The sequence below is a fragment of the Protopterus annectens genome, chromosome 9.part0 (assembly GCF_019279795.1).
Source record: "Protopterus annectens isolate FY-2018-M chromosome 9.part0, PAN1.0, whole genome shotgun sequence".
Lineage (NCBI taxonomy): Eukaryota > Metazoa > Chordata > Ceratodontiformes > Protopteridae > Protopterus > Protopterus annectens.
The window spans coordinates 466,337,073-466,364,568 of record NC_056743.1 but is presented as its reverse complement, the minus strand read 5'-3'; positions in this window follow the sequence as shown (position 1 = coordinate 466,364,568).

The following is a 27,496-nucleotide window of genomic DNA, read 5'->3' as shown; positions in this document are numbered from 1 at the left end:
AGTACTCAGATCTCTCACCACAGGTTGCGTGCTTAGGGGGTTGCTGTTGATGTGGTAACCAATAGGGGCCATGTTTTTATCATATGGTATGATAATAATTTTTTTTTGCATTTAACTTAAGGCCATGACTTTGGCACCAGTCATTTGTTGCTGTGAGATCCTCTTGCAGTATGTTAACATCATTTGGGGAGTCAATGACAGCATCATGAGCAAACCTGGTCAGCGACAGGCCCTTTGTCTTTGCGTGGACCTCTGAGAAAGAGATGCCAAACAGTAGGGGTACCAGGACAGAACTTACCACTAGTGACAGGTCTGCTATCGGAGGTGGAAGTGCCTATTTTGACATTTAGGGTCCTGTCAGTGAGCCAGTTGGCAATCCACCTGATGAGATAGGGATTTATGCCAAGTTGTGATAGCTATTTGATGATGTCTGAGTGGGAGATTATGTCAAAGGCCTTGGCCAAGTCAAAGTAAGCTGTATGTACTGACTTTCCATCATCTGGGGCCTTGGTGATAGTCTCAAAGAAGTCCACCAGGTTCAACATGCAAGATCTGCCCTTGACTGAATCCAAACTGGGTGAGGTCAAGTGTTTGTAGATTGCTTGTGTCCTTGTTTATGAGATCCATAATAATAAACTCCATGGCTTTACAGAAACGAATTTTCAAGCTAATGAGGAGATAGTTTCTAGGGTCAGTAGTGGCTCCACCTTTGTGCAAGGGAATGACAATGGCAGTTCTCCACTCTGCTGGAATGAAGCCTGTACTTAGGCAGTGGTTGAATAGGGTGCTCAATGGTGAAACTAGTTCTTGCTGATAATGGTGCAGAATACAGCCTGGAATGCTATCAGATCCCATGGAAGCTGTGTTCTTTCCTTTGGATAGGGCCTTTAACACTTGATCGATAGAGATGTGAGGTGCGGAACAAGTATCAGGTATGATGAATGGGCCTTTGTGGGGGATGGGGGGTGAAGTTTGCACTGAACCTATCATCCAGCAGGCTGGCTAAGTTAATAGGATCAGTGTAAGTGTTACCGTTAAGTACTAATTTAAAACAAACCTGGGCTTTGCCATGGAGGTTCCTGAAGTAATTGAAGAAGGCTTTGTGGTTTCCCTTTGTTTCAGAGGCAAGTTTCAATTCATAATTGGCTTTGGAGGTTTACACTAGTGATTTAATTTGCTTGTTGAGGCAGTGGAGGGAGTTGTTCCAATTTAGAATTGATTCCATTTTACCCTTGGACAGCAGTTTCTTCCTTTTGTTGTAATGCCTGTTGATAGAGGATATCCAACAGACAGGTTTGTGATTCCTTGAGGAGCAGGTTTTAGTTCTGTTCAGTATGGCTGGGTCCATGCAGTAGTACAGGTGCTTGTATACTGCACTGGTGTACTGTTCACCATAGCTATCTGCATCCTCTGAGGGGGGCAGTGGTGTGAAGCTACTGATACCCACCCTTAGGAGGCTGTAGTCAGGTTTTGAGAAGTTTTTAACCTGGTTATGGCCGGGGGTTGGGTTGAAAGAAAATTTGAATCAGACAGACCGATGATCTGAACTCACCAGGGAAGTACATACTATGGGAGTGGTGCAGTGGTCACCCATGTTGGTGAGAACCAAGTTCAGAATGTTATCTGCCCTTTTGGGAGGGATGAGATGAGATGAGATTGTATAGTGCATTAGAAATGATGAAATCAAGGAATCATTGGGTGAATGCATTAGTGCAGGAATAGTTCACCCAGTCTATGGTGGGGTAGTTGAAGTCACCAAGGTTAATGGTGTTGGGAGCACTTTGATGGATTCAAGTAGGTCCAGGTTGGAGGAGTGGGTTTCCAGTGTCATGGGGTGGGGGTCTATAACTAGCTATAACTTGGATGGGTGTCTTGACAACTGTCAGTTGCACCTGGAGTAATTCCAGTGCATCATGCTGGCAAACTAGTCTGGAGGTGTGCCTGTCCTTAATGCAGATAGAGACTAGCCTTAGTCTTCCTGACTTCATTTTGGGGTCAGAATGTGTGGAATGAGGTATAGCTTGGTAAGGCAGGGGTGCTCTCTGCAGCCCTGAACCAAGGTTTCGTGACTGCACAGACAGTGGCATTTTCCAGTGCAAGAAAATCCTCCAGTGAGTGCATTTTCAGGTTAAGGCTCCTAGCATTAAGCAGCATGACCTTCAGTTTGCTTTTTGACAGATCTTTTATGTTGGAAGATTTGCCTTTAGGACATAGCCTAAAAAAGGCACAATGGAGGAGGCAAGAGCTTTGGCCAGGATCCAGAATCCCAGAGTTGACAAGTGGAGGCCATCTCTGGCAAAGCATCAAGGCCTGTCAGCCAAGTCATCCCAGGCAGACAGATACGGATCCCCTTGGAATGACAGCAGATACTTGGCCAAGTGTTGAAGTCAATTATTTTTTGTTGGTATTGTGGTATCATTCTTGGTGAAGGTAGGATGCTGCTTAGGGCTAGGGTCATACCTGCCCTGGGTCACATACTCTGAGAGCTCAATCATGTCTCTCTTCATATAGTCCAGAGGGGTACCTCTCAAGTCATTTGTGCCAACATGGACAATGACAGAGTCATACTTGTGCCTGTTGTGGAAAGACTTAAGTGTGTGCGTGATGTGGTGGGTTCTGGCACCTGACAAACAACTGATCATGACTCTCTCCTTTTTGAGCCTCGTGAGGAGGACATTGGTGTGTCTCACAACTGATTCGCCAATGACTAGTATGTTAGGTTTATTGTTATGCCTTATGGGTTGCGTTAGTTTACTGTTATGCCTTATGGGCTGTGTTTGTGAGACACTGGTGGGTGTCTGCTGTGTGCAACGTGATTGGTGTTGTGTATGGAATGTTTGTGATTGTATTTTGGAGGTCTCTGCTGTTTAGGTAAGTTTTTATTGAGGACCTCTGCATAGGCAGGTGTGTGTTGTACTTGGCTATGTGATGCGAGTGGTGTGGTGTTTGTGTTTGCAATCTGCTCTTTGACAGGAGTACTTAGTGTAGCATGAGAGAGCATGGATTCCATTTTACTGATGTAGATGCATTTCTCCCAAGTGGAAGAATTATTTGCTAGGAGAAGAGGGCTGTCAGTGAACATGAGGCAGTTGTGACACTGTCTCACTATGCCCACATCGACCAGCTGGAGTAACTGATGTGAATTGTCCAGGCATAGTGTTCTGAATACTTGGGCAGGCTTATGGGGAGAGGGTTTTGATAAGGTTTGTCCACAATAGTGTAGACTACAAAAACCTTCTTAAATGTAAAATAATTGGCCTGAAGCACAAGTCCTAAAATCAAAACTAAGATGCTTAGAATAGCAGATAAATTTCATCAGGCTACTAACAAACAGTAATAAATGCAGCAGAATAAACGCACTTGAATAGTGAAGAGCACACAGCAAAGCAAAATAAGGTAATAAAGTAGGAAGAACACAGTTACAGTAAGAGCAGCTGAATAAATTGTAATTTTTTTCTGTTAAGTGAAGAGGAAGGAAACAGAAAATAATTAAAGATTAAGAAACTAAGGGGGTTGCCCTTCCCAAATGCTGTCTCTGTACGCAGTGGACCAAGCTAATGAGATGGCACTGGGAAGAGTGTCCAAAATCAAAGAAGCAAGAGGTAGTCCTTCCCAAATGATCTCACTGTACTCAGTTGAGTGAGCAAGTGAGATGTGGCTAGGAGGAGTGTCCACAAACAAATTTACAGCAAGGAGCAGGGGTGGCCAGTTCAAAAGCCAAACAAACCGCAGACAGAGACAATCAATATTCAATCAATATTCAGTGAAACAAATAAATAAATGCAGCACAGTTTTTTTTAACTATCACCGAAATAGATAACGTGCAAAAAATATATATTTATATCAGCTTTCTATATCCAGATGGCTGTAGAATCAGTCACAGCCAGCTAAACAGCTCTGCTACTGAGCACAATTGCATAGAAATGTAATTATACCAGTAGTATAAAACAAAAGATAGACCCTCAAGCAATCAGATAAATACAAAACTTCACAGAATATATAGCAACCCCAGTATGAAATCAGCTGACTTAGAGCTCAAGTGCTAAACAAACCTTGAGAAATAAACTGCAGATACAGACCACCGATATTCAGTCAGTATTCAATGAAACAGATAGATAAATGCAGTACAGTTTTGTTAACTATCACTGAAGCAGATGAAGTGCAAAAAGTATACTTATATCAGCTTTGTATATCCAGATGGTTGTAGAATCAGTCACAGCCAGCTAAACAGCTCTGCTACTGATCACAATTACATTTGAAAATATAAACCACTTGGTAATTCTGCATTTATTAATCCAGTGTAATTGTAATTTTCCTGAACTATTCTTAATAATTAAAAATCTATCCTATATTTAAATCATCCACTCCTATAGCCAGTATTTTCTGTTTATTTGTCCTCATTCCTATATGAACTTATACACATATGTATATTGTCATCATTAAGACTACAGAGTGTTGGGGGTAGGGGGTGACTGCTCCGATGGCGTTCACTTTTAGACCCACAGTTATAGACATGATTGTAATCCTCTTGCTACATTAGTTCATTAATAATTATTTTCATTTCACATCACACTCTGTTTTATACTGGGCCACAACCCATAATTCAGTATTGGGTACGCCATGTAATCCTCTGACCAAATAACTTATTTTCCCCAAAATTCCTCTCAGCATACCCATAACAACATTATCATGGAAAGGTCAGTCTCCATGTATTGCATAACATATTATAAACAGCCTTAAATGTTTATATTTTATTTGAATGACATGCATGATCATCTAGAAAAAATACATAAGGTAAATACAAGGAAGGACAATGCTGTACTGGATCGTTCAAGTATCACCACACTGTATCATTCAGATATTGTCTTTGTCATTATATTAGTAATATAAATAAAGGAAAAAGTACATCATGATCTCAGAGAAACAAATGCCCCACATCAAATCACAGGGACATCTATGCCTAGCAAGTTGATCAATAACAAGTTTAATGATGTGAAACAAATAAAGGTGTATCTTAACTTTTATATCCCCATCCCTTCAGAATTGCCAAGACCTTAAGATGCAGAAGAGTTGGGGTAAAGGGCACAACTACTCCAGCGGCAGCTGTTAAAATGTATAATTGACTCTGTGGAAGATGTGACAGTTAGTCACTGCAAGGCAGAGTATTTTGATTTTTGGTACGTGGGCAGTTGTAGATAAACAGCAGGAATGTAAAGTTGCAGATTTGTTTTGAGTACATGTATTGTGTGTTTTTGTATGTTGTTTTTTGGAGGGGTCATCAACTTTTGTTGAGGAGTGCTCATATTTGGGATTGCTCATAGTGCAAACTGGCCTTTACAGCTTTGCCATGAATGCAGAAAATTGCTAGAAGTAAGAAATTTACTGAATAAGTACAACTGTATAACTGACAATGATCAATGTTAGCAAAACTACATAGCTTGTTAACATAAAAATTCTCAAGATAGATAACACTATTTACTGAAATTCTTCTAATTCCAGGAAATTAGTAGCAAATAGGAATTCAGAAAGCATCCCAAAACAATTTTAAGACATCAATAATATTAACCAGCTGGGACTGTAGGGTCACTAATTCCAGAAACTAATAGAAGAGTTCAATATATCATGCCATCCCTATAGGCAACAGTGCCATAGACCATTAATAGGCTTCCAAATCACAGTTCTTCCTATGGCAGTTGTGACTTGATAGGAATTTTAACACTGAAATAGTCAACTAGGGTACCTCCCATTTTAGAGTACTTGAAAGTGATGCAGTAAAATATTTGCAAAAATACTTATTAAATTAATCTTTGAACTCCCAAATAGCTGTTGGCTATTTATGATGCAAATCTCAATCTCAGTCTGTTTAAATATCATGTGCATATTACAGTAATCTGACTTGTAAAAGTGTTTCTTAAAACAAATCAAGAGAACCCAACCAGACAATGTTCACCTGTTAACAATAAGATTTTACATGCAAAATAAGCATTGATCTGTAATTCAGAAATTCTAAACAAATCTCACTGAAATTGAAACACATATTTCAGTCACCTGTCTTCTTAGTCATTTCTAGTTTGACCCCTCAAGAGCTCTTAAAAATATTTTTTTTAACAAATGTACCCCAAATATCTTGACTTAATATAGTATTATAGCAATATAATGAACATATACACTTCACCCACAGTTTTGCATTTTAAGTAACTCATCCATTAATATTGAGTTATTATTATAATAGTATCATTATAAACTGTCATGTAATATCATCCAGCAATTTGGAAACGTCATAAAACAATAAGCAAATAATACCAGATCTTATTGCATAGCATCTACAATATGTAATACCTTTAACAAACCAATCTCTGAACAGTCTCACTTTCTGAATACACCATTACTTCAGCACCACTTCCATCCCCTTTAGACATCGATACAGGATAGTGATGTTTTGTCAGCGTTCTGACGTTTCAGTGGTGCAGGTTTCAAAATGGTTCGGTGTTGTGCATGTTTGCCATTGTGGCCGTTGACATTATGAAGGTAAACCTATATATATATATATATATATATATATATATATATATATTTATATATATATATATATATTTGTATATATATATATATATATATATATATATATATATATATATATATATGTATATATATAGTCTCATCTTCTTAATGTGCTCATTCATGCTCCTGGTCCAGAGAATTACTCATTTCTCAAAATTCAAGAATTCAGACAGCACTCTCAAGCAATAAGCAGATTACAAATCCCCTCTCATGCTACCAAATTTTAATTTCTTTCTTCCACAACTCTTTGAAAACAATCCAAGATTAATTAAGTTTTCAATGTTAACCATTCTACAAACTTATCATATAACTCTGAAAATTTAAGCGGTATTAAAAAAATAATTATGCCTATGTGATTCATCGAACTATCTTTTTATATGAACGCAATTATAAATTTGCAACCAATTCCATTTTAGTTAACAAATGCATCGTCAGGAAAATTATACAGTCTTTGTGTGCTATTACCCAATGACCATTTTGTCTTCATTGGAATGACTTCATTACTAGATTCCCAGTACTTATTACTAGATACCCTAGAAGCATTTTTCTGTGTCCCCAGTAAGTGATTTTGCTCAAAGACCAGAAATGATCATTTTGTGGACGCTTTAGAGACACACTAAGAGCAAGTGTGGAAACCTGAAAAATTATTTGGTCTTCTTGGTATGCAAATGGTGGTATAATGTTGTGGCAATGAGCTACATCATTAAAATAACAGCACCTGCAGGTGCATTTTTGTTAGTCAGGGTGTTGTATGCCATCACCAAGGTGATGCTGCATTTTTCATCAGTGCTTAACATTTTTACCCTCCATAATACTGAAATTGTAGATTGCTACTTTATGGGCATAGGCACCATGCAAGAGCTGGTCAAGATGTGTCATTCTGATAAACAGGCAAATGGGATGCATGAAGTTCCTCTCCCTGTGGATAATATGTTAGTAAACTAACTACAGGCATCTTTCAGCAACTGATGTTGTATACTATGGGTGTATCACGGGAATATGACTGAAAGATATTCCATCAGTTCCTCATTGCCATACTACAACATGTAGCAGAGCATATCAGGTTTCCACATCTCACAGAAGAGACAACTAGGACCTTGCAGCCTTTTTATGAAACAGTCCATTTCCATGAGGTACTTTGGATTCCACACTGCACCCACATTGCAAAAAATACCACACCTGGAAAGCAAGGAAGAAAGTATAGCAAGCATAAGGGTTTCAATTCATTTGGCTGTCATGTGGTCTGTAATGTGCGTATAGTGTGTCTGCAGGCCACCTAGGCATTTACCATGACTTCCACATCTGGCACAAGTGTGGCTTATATCAACAGCTAGTGCAGAGTGTTTTTCCCCTGATACATCTTATTGGATATGCCCTAGAACTATGGTTAATTTCACCTCAAAAAGTGCTTAGCCTGCTGAAGCCCACTTCTGCTGTCTGGGTGTAATTGGGGGGGGGGGGGTTCCCTGCAGTATGCCTCCGCCATATGCATTAAGATATATTCAGTATGTGTAGTGTGACATAGCATTATTTTACACAACCGGCAAGATCAGCGCAAACACATTCAGGAGGTGTAAGTCCCAGACACAGCAGCAGTGCAGGTGCCTGTTCAGGAGCATATGGAGGAGCCAGCAACAAAGGATGAGTATGTCAGAGAGAGGTTAGTACAGTATGCTGGGGCAGAACTAAGAGGTAGCATCTGGTTCATAACTATGGGCTGGAATAAACTGGTATACAGAGCAATAGAAATGATACATGCAAACCTTGGTCCATGCAATTGTTTACCATGCATAGACTAGCCACATTTTGAATTAGACAAAGGCCACCAAAGTAACAAAGTACACAGCTCAAGAAAAGTTATCATATACAGAGTTGGAGAAGGGCACAGGACCATCAACTAACCTAACAGGCTTCTTCTTCTTCTTTCGGCTGCTCCAGTTAGGGATTGCCACAGCAGATCAACTGTTTCCATTTCTTCTTGTCCGTGGCATCTTGGTCTGTCACACCAACCACCTGCATATCCTCTCTCACCACATCCATAAACCTTATCTTAGGCCTTCCTCTTTTCCTGTTACCTGGCAGCTTCATCCTTAGCATCTTTTTCCCAGTATACTCTGCATCCCACCTCAGCACATGTCCAAACCAATGTAATCTTGCCTCTCTGGCTTTGTCTCCAAACCTTCCAACCTGGGCTGACCCTCTAATATACTTATTCCTAATCCTGTCCATCCTTGTCACACCCAGTGCAAATCTTAACATCTTCAACTCTGCCACATCAAGCTCTGACTCCTGCCTTTTTGTCAATGCCACTGTCTCTAACCCATATAACATAGCTGGTCTCACTACCCTCTTGTAGACCTTCCCTTTCACTCTTACTGGTACTCGTCTGTCATAAATCACTCCTGACACACTTCTCCACCCACTCTATCCTGCCTGTACTCTCTTCTTCACCTCTCTTCCACACTCACCATTACTCTGAACTGTTGATCCCAAGTATTTAAACTCATCCATCTTCACCACCTCTACTCCCTGCATCCTCACCATTCCTCTATCCTCCCTCTAATTCACACACATATTTTCTGTCTTAGTCCTGCTGACCTTCATTCCTCTTCTCTCTAGAGCATATCTCCACCTCTCCAGGGTCTCCTCCAACTGTTTCCTACTCTCACTACAGATCACAATGTCATCTGCAAACATCATAGTCCACAGGGACTCCTGTCTGATCTGGTCTGTCAACATGTCCGTCACCATTGCAAATAAGAAAGGGCTCAGAGCTGATCCTTGATGTAATCTCACCTCCACCTTAAATGCATACATCACTCCCACCGCAGACCTTACTGCTGTCACACTACCCTCATACATATCCTGTACTACTCTTACATACTTCTGTGGCACTCCCTCCTTCCTCATACAATACCACAACTCCTCTCTAGGCACCCTGTCATATGCTTTTTCTAAATCCATAAAGACACAATGCAACTCCTTCTGACCTTCTCTGTACTTCTCCATCAACACTCTCAGAGCAAACATCGCATCTGTAGTGCTCTTTCCTGGCATAAAACCATACTGCTGATCACTAATCATCACCTCCCTTCTTAACCTAGCTTCCACTACTCTTTCCCATAACTTCATGCTGTGACTGGTCAATTTAATCCCTTTGTAGTTACTACAGCTCTGCACATCACACTTATTCTTAAAAATCAGTACCAAAACACTTTTTCTCCATTCCTCAGGCATCCTCTCACTTTCCAAAATTTCATTAAACAATCTAGTTAAAAATTCCACTGCCATTTCACCTAAACACCTCCATGCTTCCATAGGTATGTCATCTGGACCAGCAGCCTTTCCATTCTTCATCCTCTTCATAACTATCCTTACTTCCTCCTTGCTAATCCACTGCACTTCATGATTCACTATCCCTACATCATCCAACCTTCTCTCCCTCTCATTCTCTTCATTCATCAGCCCCTCAAAGTACTTTTTCCATCTGCTCAACACACTCTCCTCGCTTGTGAGTATGTTTCCCTCATTATCCTTTATCACCCTTACCTGCTGCATGTCTTTACTAGCTTGGTTCCTCTGTCTAGCCAATCGGTACAGGTCCTTTTCTCCCTCCTTAGTGTCCAACCTTTTATACAACTCTTCATATGCCTTATCCTTAACCTTCGCCATCTCTCTCTTTGCCATGCACCTCATCTCCTTATACTCTTGTCTACTTTCTTCATCTCTCTGACAATCCCATTTCTTCTTCACCAACCTCTTTCTCTGTATACTCTCCTGTACTTCATCATTCCACCACCAGGTCTCCTTGTCCTCCTTCCTCTTTCCAGATGTCACACCAAGCACCTTTCTAGCCATCTCTCTTACTTGCTCTGCTGTAGTTACCCAGCTATTTGGTAACTCTTCTCTGCCACCCAGTGCCTGTCTTAACTCTTCTCTGAACATCACCTCACAATTACCCTTTTTCAATTTCCACCATTTGATCCTTGTTGCTGCCCTCACACTCATCCTCCTCTTATTGATCACCAATGTCATCCTACAAACCACCATCCTATGCTGCCTAACTACAGATTCCCCTGCCACCACTTTACAGTCTCCAAACTCCTTCCGACTGGCCCTTCTACATAAGATATAATCCACCTGTGTGCATCTTCCTCCACTCTTGTATGTCACCCTATGCTCCACCCTCTTGTTAAAATACGTATTCATCACAGCCATGTCCATCCTTTTTGCAAAATCCATTACCATCCGAGCTTCTGCATTCCTTTGCTTAACACCATACCTACCCATCACTTCCTCATTCCTCTGATCCCTTCACCAACATGCCATTGAAATCTGCTCCAATCACCAGTCTCTCACCCTTGGGTACAGTTACCACTTCATCCAACTCATTCCAAAATTTTTCTTTCTCATCCATCGCACACCCAACTTGTGGAGCATATGCACAAACAACATTCATCATTACACCATCAATTTCCAGCTTCATAAACATCATTCTATCCGACACTCTTTTCACCTCCAATACACTCTTAGCATACTGTTCCTTCAGGATAATGCCTACGCCATTTATCCTCCCATCCACACCATGATAAAACAATTTGAACCCACCTCCGATACAGCTAGCCTTGCTCCCCTTCCATCTGGTCTCTTGCACACACAATATACCAACCTTCCTTTGGTCCATCATATCAGCTAGCTATCTCCATATACCAGTCATACTGCCAACATTCAAAGTTCCGACCCTCACTATCACAGTCCTAGCCTTTACCTGCCTTCGGGCATGCCTTCCCCCTCTTCTCCTCCTTCGGCCCAATTTCTGCCAGCATCCTGTTGGCCAACAGTACTGGTGGCAGTCATTGTTAACACGAGCCTTGACCGATCCAGTATGTATATCTTTACTGTTGTCTGTATGTATGATTTGGAAAACTTTTACGCTGGATGCCCTTCCTGATGCAACCCTCCCCATTTATCCAGGCTTGAGACCGGCACAAAGAAATGCACTGGCTTGTGCATCCCCAGTGGCTGGGTTACTAACCTAACAGTGATTTTAAAAAAATATTTTGTAATGTGTATTTTAGACCTGTGTTGGTAAGTTGGGAGAGAGGGTTTCACTGGCTAGATAGTGGTTGCCATATCCATTGCTGTGTGACTGTGTGGAGGTCGGCATTGCTGATGTCTGAGTATTTCTGTTACACAGCCTCAACACATGTTGCACCACTGTGCAGTAACCTGGTAAACAAGTCCATGGTACCCAAAGACTGTGCAAGTCACCAACCATTGCTTTACCCTCTCCAGTGAGGGTCATAGGCAAGTTCAGCTCCATTATGGGGTGACATAGTGCTCCATGCTTATGACTGATGTCTCATGCCATGGGTAGTCTTAAGAAAATTACCATTCCTATGTACACATCAGTGTCTCAATGTACATCCTTCAACAAAGAATGATAGAGCAGATGTAGTAACACTTTGAGTGCTTGACCTTGATCTCCATTTGTCATGACTGACATTCCTGCTAGAAAGAGAGGCAGACCTGTCATTGAAAGGGCATCACAAATGATGTCTGGCAACACAGGGACACTTGTTGCACATATGACCCCAGGCAGACCCAGTGATCAACATAAAGACATAAAACACTACCAGCTCAGCAAGGCCCATACTGGTGCCAGTCTGACCTTCTGCTATGCTGCTGCTTAAATTCTGTACTGGGGCCATATACACAACTAACACAGGTGGTGGAAAGTACCAACAGCATGACTGACCACTGCAATGAACTCTGCCCTCACTCAATGGAGCTGGCAACAATCAGTGGTGAGTCCACCTTAGGTAAAGAAACACCATTCACAGGTAGATCTGTCAGCATCTTCCTGTTATTGTATGTCTTCCTGAGTTTGTGGGATCAGTTGAATGTTCTCAGAAGCTATGTCCATAGAATGGTGTCTGGTTGTGGACATCACACTGACACTCTGGGTACCTGACTGCCGTGGGATTTGGCTATTATCATTATCAGAGCCAGGCATTTCCCTCACATCAGGCAGGTATGTATCCATGTTGGAAGTCCCTGATAAGACTACAAATATGAAAACACCAAGCCATATCACACAAATTAAGCCAGACCCTTTGCCAATACGCAAAGCCCAGTGAATGAACAAATACTGCCTAATAAGGTTGTATGAGAAATTAATAGTGAACATAACTTGCACCAGTGGTCTGTACACCTGGAGCTCTGATGCTCCTATGAAATTAAATTGTTATGCTTGGCTGTAGTACTAAACTAGACATTTACTGACTATGGCAGATGCTTGTCTCGGTTAAGACATGCCCAACTAGGGCAGCATGAGCAGATATTCTGGCTTGTCTGCTGAACTCTTCTGTAAGATCACTGACTCCACTATGGACTGGAGAAGTACCCTGATGCCCTAAGCAGCGATACCAGGAAAATCTCTGTCTTGTTCACCTATGTATCAGTCAGCAGGCCACCTCTCACTGCCCTCTACTCCAGTGCAAAGTGGAGAGCCTGACCTTTTACAGCACTTACCGTGTTAGAAGACTGATATTTCATTTGATCATATGTCTTATTCTGGTCAGGGATAGCACTGATGCTGTTACCTACATTGTTTCAGACAAAGTTACGAAAGGATTGGTGAGATTTTCTCATGTGACCATCCACTGACCATAGAAGACACAAATGGGGCCAGTAGCAAGATGTCATTCTGTGTGTGAGAGAACCTGATTTCTGTCTGCTTACTATTTTGTGGCATACTATGTTGAAATGGAAACAACAAACATTCACATTACCTGACATATACTTAAATGAAATGAAACTATACAAGCTCTTTCAACAATGCTCCTCTCAGGAGCACAGTGAGGCTCATTGCCCATACATGGGCAGGTTGATAACCCTTGCTGGTAAAGGGAAAAATGTATTACATTTTTGCATCCTTTAGGTGTACTAAAATGTAAATCTGTAAACATAGTTAATCACCATGTAAGTTATACATGTTTCATGTTAGTGTTCACATTCTAGCACTGTAATCCCACACCGTTCCTTTGTATGCTATACAATGATGGCACTGCATCTGGTCACAATAAGTAGCTTCCTTATATTATGCATTGTATGCAGACTAGCTGAACAGGCATGACTGTGAGAGGCCTAACACAGTTGTCTTGAATGTGACCTGGTAAATGGCCATATATATTTCAAGGGCACTGATGTCAGCTGTGCTCACCAGTGGTGGAGCAAAGGAAGCAATACCTTCCTATACTTTCTGCACATCGAAGACCATGGCACACCTGTGCAAGGGCAGTGTTGGATGCCATCAGTATATACTGCCCTGGTTTGTACTGTGACATAAAAAGGTGCCATGTTGACCTTCTTAGCCAGTGGGAAGAAGAGGTCAGAGCAAGGGTCACTGAGATGTACTGTAAGTAGTTATAATGGTTGATTGTCATTTAAATTATCCTTTGCCATATCATTAATATATATATAAATAAGTTCCAAATGAAATAATATGAAACATTGTATTTTTTTCAGTTAATGTTAAATTAAATGTAATCTTATAAATGTATTTTAACATTTTAATTTATTTTCATTTTGTTTACCGGGAGAGTATGACTGAGTTCTACAGAAACCCCTTTTCAGCAGAGACTCAGGAAGAAAAGCTCTACTATATTGCATACAGTGAGTAGAAATCAACATAAATTAAATATGGCATTTACATATATGTGTACAGTCATACAAGCATACATTGTGAGATGTTACATAACAGTGACAGGTTGTTTCGTACATTGGCTGCTTGGTTTGAATACAGGGCTTTTTCATGTGAGTTATTGCTTACTGAGGCTCATGATTCAGATGTTAAGTATTGTGATGGTATGTACCACTGCATCAAGGATTTTTGTTTGCTGGACATTTCTGAGGTTGATAGAGAAAGTTGTGAGCAATTTATAGCTGGGTGAAATTAAGTTAAATTTAGAAAGCCCATCCAAGAGATTCTCTTAAGAACAACAGAACAACACAGTGATGAGTTTGCTGAGCAGATTGACTGCACATTTGGTGATTTTATTATAGAAATGTTCTAATTTATGTAGCTGTGTGGACTGGAGCTGTATGAAAGTATGCAATGCATACAGTATGCATGAGTTTGGTCAGAAAGACAGTGATTTGTCATGTAGAGGGTTCATAGTTTTTGGTAGTTTTTTTAATGTTTGTTATAAACGGGCATCAAATTTCAGATTCATCAGTTTGTGACTGTGAATTTGGCTGTAGGAATAATGTTAGTCTGGATGATTGGAAGGGAGGTGACTGTGAATTTTTTTTTGACTTGGTTTAAGGTTTTTAAGCATAGTTTTTAAGATGATGTATGCAATGTTAAACCATTTCTCTATGTTTGCACGGGATTGTTGTGTGAATGATTGGAAATCAGACATTGTGGCTGAGCAAATAAGAGTGAAGTACTTTGAATATTGACTGAGCGTGGCAAAGTGGAGGATTGTGTTGAGTTTGTATATAAATACATTGCATAGCATAGGGCCAAGGATTTAACTTTGAGGGACTCTGCTTGTAACTGATATGTAGAATGAGTGGGCATATTACCATTTTACACAGTGAGTTATGTCATTAAAGTAGCTAATGAACCAAATAATGACAGAGTCAGATCGACCTAGTGTGAATACTGTATGGAGTATTTTGGGGTGGGGGTACTCTTCTGAAAGCTTTTGATAGGTCTAAGATTATGAAGGAGACAAGTTTTTTTTTTTTTGAGGTCTTGGATGTGGTTTAGGAATGTCATATAGGGTATAATGATACTATGATGAGGGCTAATGCTATATCATGTGTGAGGCAGTGAGTTATTTTGCAGTAGAAAAGTGAAGGTTTGGGAATGGGCAAGCATCCAAGGATTTTTGAGAGTGGAAGGTGTATGACTATCTGTCTTTAATTACGTAATTCATAAGAGCAGTTACCTTTATGGAGGATTATTTTGATGGACTGTTTCCATGCCTCTGGGATGCGGGCTTCTTTTAATCGAGAATGTGTAGGTTATGGCATCATCAGCTAGAGACAGATGGCTTGTGGGAAGCATGTCAGCTGTTAGAATAGTTTAAGTTTAAACAACAATTTTTTTTTTTACTGTTGGAAGCTGGTTGAAGAGAGAGAATGTAGAATGTGGACTATGGGTTGTGGAAGGGTGGCACTGGCATGCATGCTATTGTTTGTTAGAATTTGAGCTATATTAATGAAGAATTTATTAAATTTTTTGACATTAGAAGTATTTGACTCATTGGGAAGTGGGTTTGGTTGGGGGGGGGGGTTGCCAGTCTTGCTCATGGTAGACAAGAAATTGTAAGGAAGGTTTGCTGGGTGTCCTAAAGACTGAGATAATATTTATTTTTATTTGTATTTATCTGCCTTTTGGCTTGGTTACTTATTACCTCCTAGAAGAGTTTCTAAGCCATGATAATGGGATAGCAGGAATATATATATATATATATATATATATATATATATATATATATGTTATAGAATTATTTAATGTCATACATTACAAAATGAATATATGTCAAAATGGATTGGGGGAATGAGAGAATAAGAATTTTCACAGCTCAGCCAATCTTAATTTTAACACCAGGGCAATGGAAACAGGGTCTATATTATAAAGTTGAAGCTTTAGGTAATTGAATACCTAAAGCTCAACACTTAAACAGCAAAGCTGTAAACATCGAACTGCCACTTCCACAAATTATTTCGTAGGGCAAGAATTCACTTGGCTGGAGAAGAAAAAATTAAAACCCTAAATGAGTGGAGGCTTTCACCCCCAACACACCCCCATGTGGGGGGTGCTATGCCCCCACCCCCCTTAACTAAATATACCAACTCCAAGATTGCTTTACAGTGAAGAAAGGGCAGATTCCCGATAATGGCCAAGCAAAATATTTCCCTACGAAAGAATTCATGGAAGTGGCCATTTGATATTTAGAGCTTTCGCTGTTTAGATGTTGATCTTTAGGCATTCAATTACCTAAAGTTTCGATCACCTAATATAGACCCGTGAAAACATGGTCATTCAATTCTGAAAAATTGCTGGCTTTAAGTTTTAACTGTCACAATAACTCTTGGTATTCTATCACAATTTCCCATTGTTCACCTTTTGGTTCACAATTCACTTGTTCTAAAACAAAAAACCAAAACCAAAAATAAATAAATCAATAAACTCACTGTTCTTGCATTTCAGTGAATGTTTGTATAGGGTATTAGTTTCCACTTTATTTTTAATATCATTCAAATGCTCATAAATTCTCCTCCTCAGGGCTGTTTCAGTTTTACCCACATAAAATGATAAGCATATCTTACAGGATGCCAAATCCACCCCCTGCCATTTAAGCAATTAAAATATGTGTAACTTTTCAAAACATGTCCTGCAACAGGAAGACATATTGTATCACTATTAGATTTAAAGGGACACTATCTGCGTGCCCCACACTCATTTGTGCCCTTGAGTTTGTTAAATTCTGAATAAAGTTTCCTTTTATTACCATTTTCTAAAATCTCCTTACTATTCTGTCCTCCCTTGTAAGTAAATATAAGTAGTTCAGAAATTACTTCTAGCCTATTTGGCATTTTCAAAAACATCTACCAATGTCTAAATATAACTTTCTGTATTTCGTTCGTATCATAATTGTATCTCATCTTAAAGGATCTGATATAATTCCAACTCTTATCATTATACATGTTCACTTTCTTGTTGTCAACTATATTCCTATCAATTTTCCTCATTAGTGGGAAATATTTTTCACCCTTTGCTTTACCACATCTGCAGGCTCTCTCAGTAGGTTTAAAAGATAACCTCTCTGAAGGAAAAAGTCTTAGATTTGAATACTTTTGCTTAAAAAATCCTCATATAAAGAGGTCATCCTAGGTGTTTATACTAATTGCCCCATAATTATGTTCCTCTTTTGATGGACAAGATGTTTGCTATTATAATATAAATAAGAATTAGAAACGTTTTCCTTTCTGTGTAATTACATCCTTTTGAATGTTTACATCCAAATAACTAATTTAATTCACTCCACAGTTGAAGGTAAATTTAAAGAAATTAGTAGTAGTATTAAAATATTCAACAAAGTCACACAATTTCTCTGGAGTAATTCCATATAAGAAAAATATCATCCAAAAATCATGCACAACTCTTGTATCTAGACTTAAAAATAAGTTCTCGTTCCCAGTAACATAAAACCATGTTGGCATCTATAGGGGTGCATGCCGTACCCATAGCAACACCATTTATTTTGTCATGAAATTCTCCTTCAATGTAAAGGAAATTATTTGTAAGAACCAAATCCATGCACTCGGTAAATATTTTCGAATCAGTAACCTTCAGACATTCACATTCAAGTAAAACTTTTTCAAACCCTTGCAACCCAAGGCCATGGGGAATGACAGAAGATAAATCAACAATATCAATAGTAACTAAAAATGATATTGTCTAATATAAATCATGTGTTATTTTCATTAAAAAATCCCACAAATTGAAAAGAATATGTTTATTAACATGTATGAATGGTTTAATCATCCTGTCGATATAAACAGCAAGGGTCTATATTATAAGATCGACATTTGAAAACATTGAATAACATATGGTCGATGTCTTCAAACATTTATCTTATAAAAAGACAAAAAAAAAAGAAAAAAGTGCCCTAACAGGTTTAAGCAGGGGGGCAAGCCACCCTGCACCCCACCCCCCCCGCTACTTAAATATACCAACTCCGAGACCGCACTACAATGCAGTAAATGGAAATCTCCCCTTATGGAGATTTCCATTTACACACTCAAGATTCTGAGCGTTCGATATGCTCGTGTCAACAGTGTCAGATTCGACACTGTCAGCTTTCGAAAATATAATATAGACCCAACAGCAAGCTGATATGTTTTGAACTAGCTGCTGCAATGATAAAGGAGGGTTATTAATATCCTTATAGACTTTTGGAATTCCAATAATCAGTGGTATAATAGGGCTATCTGCTCCAAGAACATCAAACAAAGACTTGTCAATGACTCCTTGTATAAGATTGTCATATAATCTCAGATCTATTTTCTTATATGCCACATTCCTAGTGGCATTGGGTTCAAATATGGGTGCTTTTGGGTAATGGTTAAGGAATAGGTCTTTTCATACTGTTTGTACTGGAGTTAGAATGAACGGAGGATTCAGTATTGAGGTGGACATCCTGGCATGGAAAGAGTAATTTTACGGGATGAAGAGAGGTAAGTGTCTGTTTTTTGCTGTGATGAAAATATGGTTGCCTGAAATACTAGCTGTTTCACAATAGTACGAGTATGGTGGGACATAGATAATGGAAAATAGTGAGGGAGATTAGATTAGATGATATATTTAAATTGACCATGGCTGGGGTTGTTGAAACCTTAGCTTGACATAGTTTGGTAGTGATGGGATAATAGTAGTAGGTGACTATATAGAGAGATACCATGAATGTGGATTATTTGAAGAATAGTAACATGGTAAACTGGTTGTTAATTTACAGTCAGGGTAGGTTGAAAGTCTTTAGGATTTTTTTGAAGGTGTGTTCAGTTGTTAGAATAGGTGGAAGGTTATAGAAGACCTGAGGATGGTAAGAGGGCAGGTGGTGTTAGAGATGAGAGAGGCTATTTCATTCAACTGCTTTAGAGTATGTGACAAAATATGGAGGTTTGGGTAGTCAAACTGAAGTGGTAGGGAAACAGTAATGCAGGGGATTTATATATGTGAGTTCTGATGATAGGATAGTTATCTGGGTGGGAGTTATGTTTATAATAATTGTTTAGGTTAGTGGATTAGCAGGAGTTTTGATATGTAGAAAATGTAGCATAGTGGATGGGAATGGATGCTCGCTTTAAGTACTTGTAGTGTGGGGTTAGAGGCGAAATGGGGCAAGAAGATGAATGGAGCAGGATTATCCGAGTCAACCATTCAAGTCAATGATTAGTTAGTACAGAAACGATCAGTGGTCTTGTTTGTATTAAGCTCATGAGGATTCCCTTGTGATTAAGTCTTACTTAAGTTCAACTGATAGAACTACAGACTGTTAACTGGCTTAAAAGAATAGCCCAAGTAAAGGAAAGCACTAAAAGCATGGGACTAAGACAGAGAAAAAAAGGACTGTCACTGTACGGTAATGGGTCAGGACAAGGCTAATCGATTATGCTGACAAAGAAAAACTCAGGACTTTACGGCAGGAGGTTGCCTTATCAGTTTGGAAGCATAACACTTATGATGTGCTTGAGGTACTTATGAAATTAGATGCGGAAGCTTGGATTAAACCTATCACAATATCTGTATAGTTTTATGAGCTATTTCTCCTAAGTTTGTGTAATCTGATTTGGTTTAGGGACAGACAATCTGTAGCAGTGTGCACACTAACAGTCTGAATTAACTCTAAACAATATTTTTTTGTTATTTCCTATTAGCTTAAAGCTTGGGTTTTATCTCAACGAATGCAAGTGAATTCCTCTCCGTCAGCATATCTAGTGGGTCTTTGCCCTGTTGCTTGCTCTGGAGTACAAGTGAATCTCTCAGGGGAGTCAGTGCTCAGGGGTGATGCTTGACAAATAATTAGCCAAGGATAGTTAATAGCAAATAAACTAGGAGATAAAAATAAACAGGTAGGCCTGTTATGAGATCAGCTTAGGTATGAGAAGTTAAGATGCTAATAGTATGGCACCAACCACCCAACACAGCAATAGGCACAGCTAAACAGGTGTACAGGCACAAGTAAACAAGTATGCAACTGAAGTAGAGTCATCAACAGCAAAGGCAATGCTATTGTCACTACAAAACTGTTGTAGATAACCAATACTTTCATTCATTGCTATCTTAACACAGAAGACTAAAATAAAGTCTCCCTAAACAAAAATTGAAGGAATAAGTGAGTTGGACACAAGCCTATGTTACCAAGAATTACTTTAATTACTAAGAAAATCATCAGCTATATCTAAGAGTATATTTAATAAGTCTGATACTGCCAGTACAGTTAGTTATCACCAACAGTTACTGAAGCATATGATATATGCAGTGATAAAATATAAAAAAATTAAATTAAACTCAGTCTTAGTCTATAAAATGTAATACACAGTAGAATAGTTTTCATAACAGGTAAACAGTGCACAGTACTTAGGATGGCAATATCCTGTGTCATTTTGAACCAGCTAACAACAGAACTATTATCATTAATATACTATGTAGTCATGGGTAGAGTAAAAATAATGAGTGCATTTGTTACATTAGTTGCATTTACATGCACGCTGCTGGAGCGGGTGAGTCGCAGTGGACCCTAATGATGCAGTTATGTTCAAAAATAGCACTCAATGCTGCAAGAGCATATCATAGCTGAAATGCATACTGGGATTGAAATTTAAGTTACTGTATGTGGTTCACAAGATAGGCTGCCACAGAGAATGTACAACCAGGAAGTTAGTTTTCAGTTACTACAGAAACAATCAGTGGGCTTATTTGTATTAACCTTAAGATGATTTCCATGTCATTATGCCTTATTTAAGTTCAGTTAATAGAACTGCTGACAGTTAACTGGACTGTCTGAAGAGTTTGAGATAGTGGAAAGCGTGAAAAGTGTGGAACTGAGAGAGGTGAAAAAGGATCCTCAGTAAAAGATAATCGGATCAGGGTACAGCTGACTGATTTGGCTGACTGTGGGAAATTTAGGATTTCAGGCAATGGAGTTGCCTTATCAGCTGTGACAAATAGCACTTAAAATGTGCTTAAGGTACTTGACAAATTAAATGGGGACGTCTGCATTAAACCTGTGGCTATATTTGTATTCTTATATGAGTTTTATACAAAGTCATACAATGTTTTTATATAGAGTCTTGCATTTTCATGAACAGATTACATTTTTGAATGTCATTCAATTTTATTTTGCTATTTAAAGTAAAACTTTAATGTGTGAATATATTCTGAAGAATCCAATTATTATTAAGGACAAAAATACTAAATTAAAGGATTGGATTATTTTTTTGAGTTTGCCCAGTGAATATTTTTAGTTGTTGTCATTTAAAAATAATTGAAAAAAAAGTCCAGATGCAACTCTGCATACTCTAAGATATAACCTCAGAGCATGCAGCTACAAAACCATGCTTTTTGCTCAATGGGTGGATTTTTCCATTTCATTTACCATAACCCCTGTTAATTATATATTCCAAGTCTGAGATAATATTCCCCAATCCCAGTAGTGTGGCAATTTCAACCACTTGTCGATCAGCTGTTTATATATATATATATATATATATATATATATATATATATATATATATATATATATATATATATATATATATATACACACACACACACACTCACACACACACACACACACACACACACACACACACACACACACACACACAGATATATATATATATATATATATATATATATATATATTCATATATATATATATATATATATATATATATATATATATATACATATATATATATATATATATATATAGATATAGATATAAAGATACACACACACACACGTACACGCACATGCACACGCACACACACACACAAACACACACACACACACACAGATATGTGTGGTAATCATTATTGTAAAAGTTATGAATTTTTCTTTTTTTCTTGTAGCTTAGGAATCATTTTGGAGGATAGTTTCCTTACCATAGTTAAATGTAGAGGCTCTCTAGCAAAGGGGTGATAATGAATTTTTCATTAAATATTTTTCGGTTATTCATTTTGTAACTGTATGTTTTATGTGCAAACTGTCAAAGTTTGCAGATCTAAATATGTGTTAACATTTAGTTCATTATTTGCTTGCTAATATTTTATTTTATTTTGCATTAATCCTGCAAACCTAGAATAATGACCAACAAAAGACAAAAGTAGTAAGTCAGTTTTATCTATAGACAGCTCAGACCTGGCAGTTATAGCTATTCTATTATCTGCACATATCTCAAATATTCAACAGTAATAAAATAAAGCAAATTCAAGTAATGACCACATAATGTATTTTAAACAGCTTTAAAAATAATGAAAGCAAAATACTATGGAACTCAAAGGTGACATGACCAATTACTTTAATAAAATAGTTTGTTTTATTAAAGTAATTATGTCAGCCTTGATTTTCAGTAATAGTTTTCATTTCCTTATGGTTTGTATTTTATTGTACATTCTTTACTAAATAAAACACTCAGCCATAGCTGTCAAAATTATAACACAAGGATCTGGGACAAAAGCCAAAATAATAAGGGGACAAAGTATCAAAATCAGGGAGAGATTTTAAATACTATTCATATATATTTTAAAAGTTCCTAAAAACAAATTTGGTATAGGTATGCATTTTCAATTGGATATGAACTCTGGAGCTCAAATGTCTGTCATTATTTATTGATTGTCATCCTGAACACTTTCTCCTAAGTCTCTTTCACAAAGAACAGGCCAATAATACTAACCAAAATCAGATATAATTTGCTCATACCTGCTTACCAGACCTCCATCATGACTACCTGCACAATTCTCACAATCCTCAACCTTGTAGCACAAAAATCAAGGACAAAACCATAAATAATTGGGGTAAAAAGGCCCATAATCGGGGTTAGATTCCAAATGCTGCTCTTACATTATTTGAAAGCTGCTTGAATTACAGGATTTACATTAATATGCATTTTCTGAAAGATATGACATTTGAAACTCAAATGTCTGTTGTTATTTCTTGAGGACAATCCTCAACAATTTGCTCGAAAGCCACAATATCAGGAATTTACATGAAATATGAGCCATACATCAGGGATAGTCTGTAAAAAAAGGATCAAAAGGATCAGATGAGAGGTATGCAAACAGCCTACACCTGCCAAGAAGGTTGTCTTGCCACTCTCAACTTTTGAGTGCAAGAATGTCGGATGCTGTCTAAAGATAATATGAGGTACATATTTAGAAAGCTGTTCCAATATCAGGACTTGCATTATTTTACAATTTCTGAAGTATATCAAATCTGAAACTAAAATCTTATCATTATTTATGATTTCTGACCTAATTATTTTCTTGAAAAGCACAGATTTGAAACAAAGGAACAACATGTAGCAATATCAGGAAGAGAAAGGTGATAGTTGAGATGGATGCTAGAGTCTATCGCTCTCAGCCTACCTTACAAGGAAAATGACAAAAATATTAGGTAACATCAAAGTTGAAAAGATGTCTACTGTTATATGACATTTTACCTTGTTTCCTGCCAGTGTGAGGGAGGAGAATGCTTACTTACCTTGTGCTCTGACAGCTGCACACAAACACCAGGGTTAGCACTTCATGATTTAAGATCTGAGCTTTCCATACACTGGCAAGGATCTGAAAGTCCATTAATTTATTGGTTAAGTGCTCCTAATGGTCAGTGCATTTAGCCAGTTACCACCCATATCCAAAAGCGGAACTCTTGTGGCTATTTACTAAAAGAGATCCATGGGATGTTTTCTATATAGACATACATGCACACACACACACACATACACATGTATATCATTTTTAAGTAAATAAATGTTGCTTTTCTTTACTTAAAAATGAAATAACATAAAATAAAAGCATTGTCCATGGCATTGTGGTTCTGCCATAGCCATTGCTTGTACTGTTGAGAATTTTCCATTCCTGTGGTATTTGCTGTGTATTGCTGTTAACTGAAGTACACCTAGATTATATCTGTCTAAATGCTGAGTTGGTTGCACTCAAACAACTTTTTCAAACTGTAGCCACTGGCACTGATAGAATGATGTCATTGTTCCTGGCTGTATACATTGCAACGGGTATTCCACCATTAAAAAGAAAATTAATCAAGGAGACAGACTTCAGATTTGCCATAAGGACTGCAAAAGCAACAAGCACCTTTTAACTCCCTGCTGATGATTAAAACAAATAAGCAAGGAAAGTAATCCTTTTCTAAACTCTTTTTTTTTGTCTGACATGTAGTTGCTTAAAATGATATGACTGCTTTCTTTATACCTGTTACATTTTGTTTTCTATTTTGAGACATCTATTTAACTTGGTGCTCTTGTTCTATGTAGCAGGCTTCATATTTCACTTTTTTTTTTTTTTTTTTGCAATGGCTATTTTGTTTCTTGATTGATAGTTCATGATTAATAGTTAAATACAATATATCTGTGTCCTTGTCTTATCTGATAAGTCTCAAGGTCTGCAAAAATAATAAGAACCATTTGACTCCTTGCTGGTGATTTTTTCCCACCAACTTCCCATTCCTTGATCTTCTTTTTAAATGTAATGATTTTTTATCCTGCCCACCCTTACTGTGAAATGACCTTTGAAAGCTATTCACATTCAGTGTCAGTTGTGCAACAGGTGGCACACTTGCCTTTGGTGCAAAGGCGTATGGGTTCTGTTCCCACACCAAGTAGATCAATTGCAGACTGTGCCGGGCAGTATAATGGGGTGATGCATTCCAGAGGGTTTCATTCTTCAGATGAGACATTAGACTGAGGTCTCATCTGCCAGAGTTAATTGTAGGATAGATATTAAAGATCCCATGGCACCTATTGAAAAGAGTAGGGGTCCTTTATTCATACCAAAAAAGACAATATTTACAAAATGTTTACATATGTACAAAATTACAGTTCTTTATTTCCCGCTTTATTTTTTTACTTATATGTTTATGCTTTATTATGTCAAGTTTTTTTTATCTTTATGGGATCCCCACTCCTTTTTCCATAACCACCATCTGATTTCAGTCTATATCAGTGCCAAAGTCCATTCTCTACTGAACATAATTTAATTTATCCTTTCATTCCATATAATTCATGTAACATAAACATTTTATCTGTTCATTTAACATGTTCTTTACTTATGTTTTCATAATATCCATATTTAATTATGTCCATGTTATCTAATCCACTTTTTATAAATTCAAAGAAAATTTCTTTCCATGACTTTTCCCATAATTTCAATATTCTATTACATTTTAAAAAATGCAAGTTCAGTAGTTTCCTCTTCTCCACAGAACAAACACTGTTTTATATGGCATGTTTCCTTTTACTGGTAATTTATTTATTGCCAGTTCCACAAAAATATTGGCATTCTTCTTATTACACCATTTATTTCTTATTTTTATAGTTTACTTTTACCATTTGCAAGCTTTTCCCATGGTTTGACAAAGTGATATCATATCCATAACTATCAGCTGTCCAGATTTTTGCAGAATGTCCTGATTTTTTTGTTCATATTTTTGGTATGTTTCTCATAAAATTTGTGATTTTCTGGATAATTACTGGGATAATCTGAAGAATGAAGTCACTAAATAATGGCATAAATTTGAGTTTTATGACTTCAATTCCTTCAGAAAATGTATGTTAAAACAAACTTAATACAAAAACGAGCAAAACCAAAAATGAGGTAAAAATTCACTCAAAACAAACTGTTACTCTGGCAACTTTCTAAGTTTATAAGAACAGTATTTAAAATATGTCCCTATTTTGGGTCTCCATCTCCATATTTTGTCAGGCTTTGTCCAGATTTCTTGTACTAAGAGGTTGAGAGGTATGATCATATCAGTTTGTTCTTATATCATATTTTGCTCTGCTTTTCAAGTTCATCAAATATTTTTTCCTGATAACATTTTATTTCTTCAGTTATACCTTCTTTTTTCTCTTTAACTCATTGTTATCATATCCCAGACTTTGTCATACTTATATTTAAACATTTTACAACTCTTTTATATTTTTAATTTATCCACTTTAACACATTATATACATTTAGTGAAACAACATATAGCACTGGATTAATTAACCCTAAACCTTTTTTTTCTTTATTTATATACAAAATTCCACTTTGTTTGGATTCAGTTTAGAATCCATATAAACAAAATAATTGCAATACCCCTTTTTAAATATCATTGTCAACATAAATATACTTGCTAAATATGCTATTTTCTCCATTAAAACTGAGTTTATCAAATTAAACTTTTTTCCTAAATGATAATCTATGTTTTCTAGAAAAAAAAATTCTTTTAACTCTTGTATTGTTTTTTCCATTGAATTCTACTTACATTATACCTATGACAGAGATTTAATTAATTGTAAAATATATTTCCCCTACCCTAACTAATCTCCTAATCCTTTCCTTTTTCTCTTTGTTTAAAGTTATTCCTATTGCTTATAAAATTATTTAAATAAAACCTTCTTCTTTTGGCTGCTCCCATTAGGGGTCACCACAGCAGATCAACTGTTTCCATTTATTCCTGTCCTCTGCATCTTGCTCTGTCACACCAACCGCCTGCATGTCCTCTCTCACCACATCCATAAACCTTATCTTAGGCCTTCCTCTTTTCCTGTTACCTGGCAGCTTCATCCTTAGCATCTTTTTCCCAATATACTCCGCATCCCTCCTGAGCACATATCCAAACCAACGTAATCTTTGCTCTCTGGCTTTGTCTCCAAACCTTCCAACTTGGGCTGACCCTCTAATGTACTTATTCCTAATCCTGTCCATCCTCGTCACACCCAGTGCAAATCTTAACATCTTCAACTAAAATATTACTATTTATACCCATGTCTTTTTTTTTAATTGTTATAATATCAACAACATGAGTTAGTAAAACTGGAATTCTTAACCTCTCAGTTATTACATATCATGCTTCCTGCCTTTTATAATTTACTTCACATACAATAACATTTATAACTAAAACAAAGAATATACAGTTACTGGGCATCCCTGTCTTATACCTCACCTCATATGTACATCTTTACTTAACCAACTATTTACTAAAATGTTTTACTTTATTATTTCTATAAGCAGATATACATACTTTTCTGATTTTCTCACTTATATTGTATGATTTCATTATTTTCCTTAAAATGTCATGTCCTTTCATATCAAATCCTTAATACTATCCCTATGATATGTTTAGCTTCTA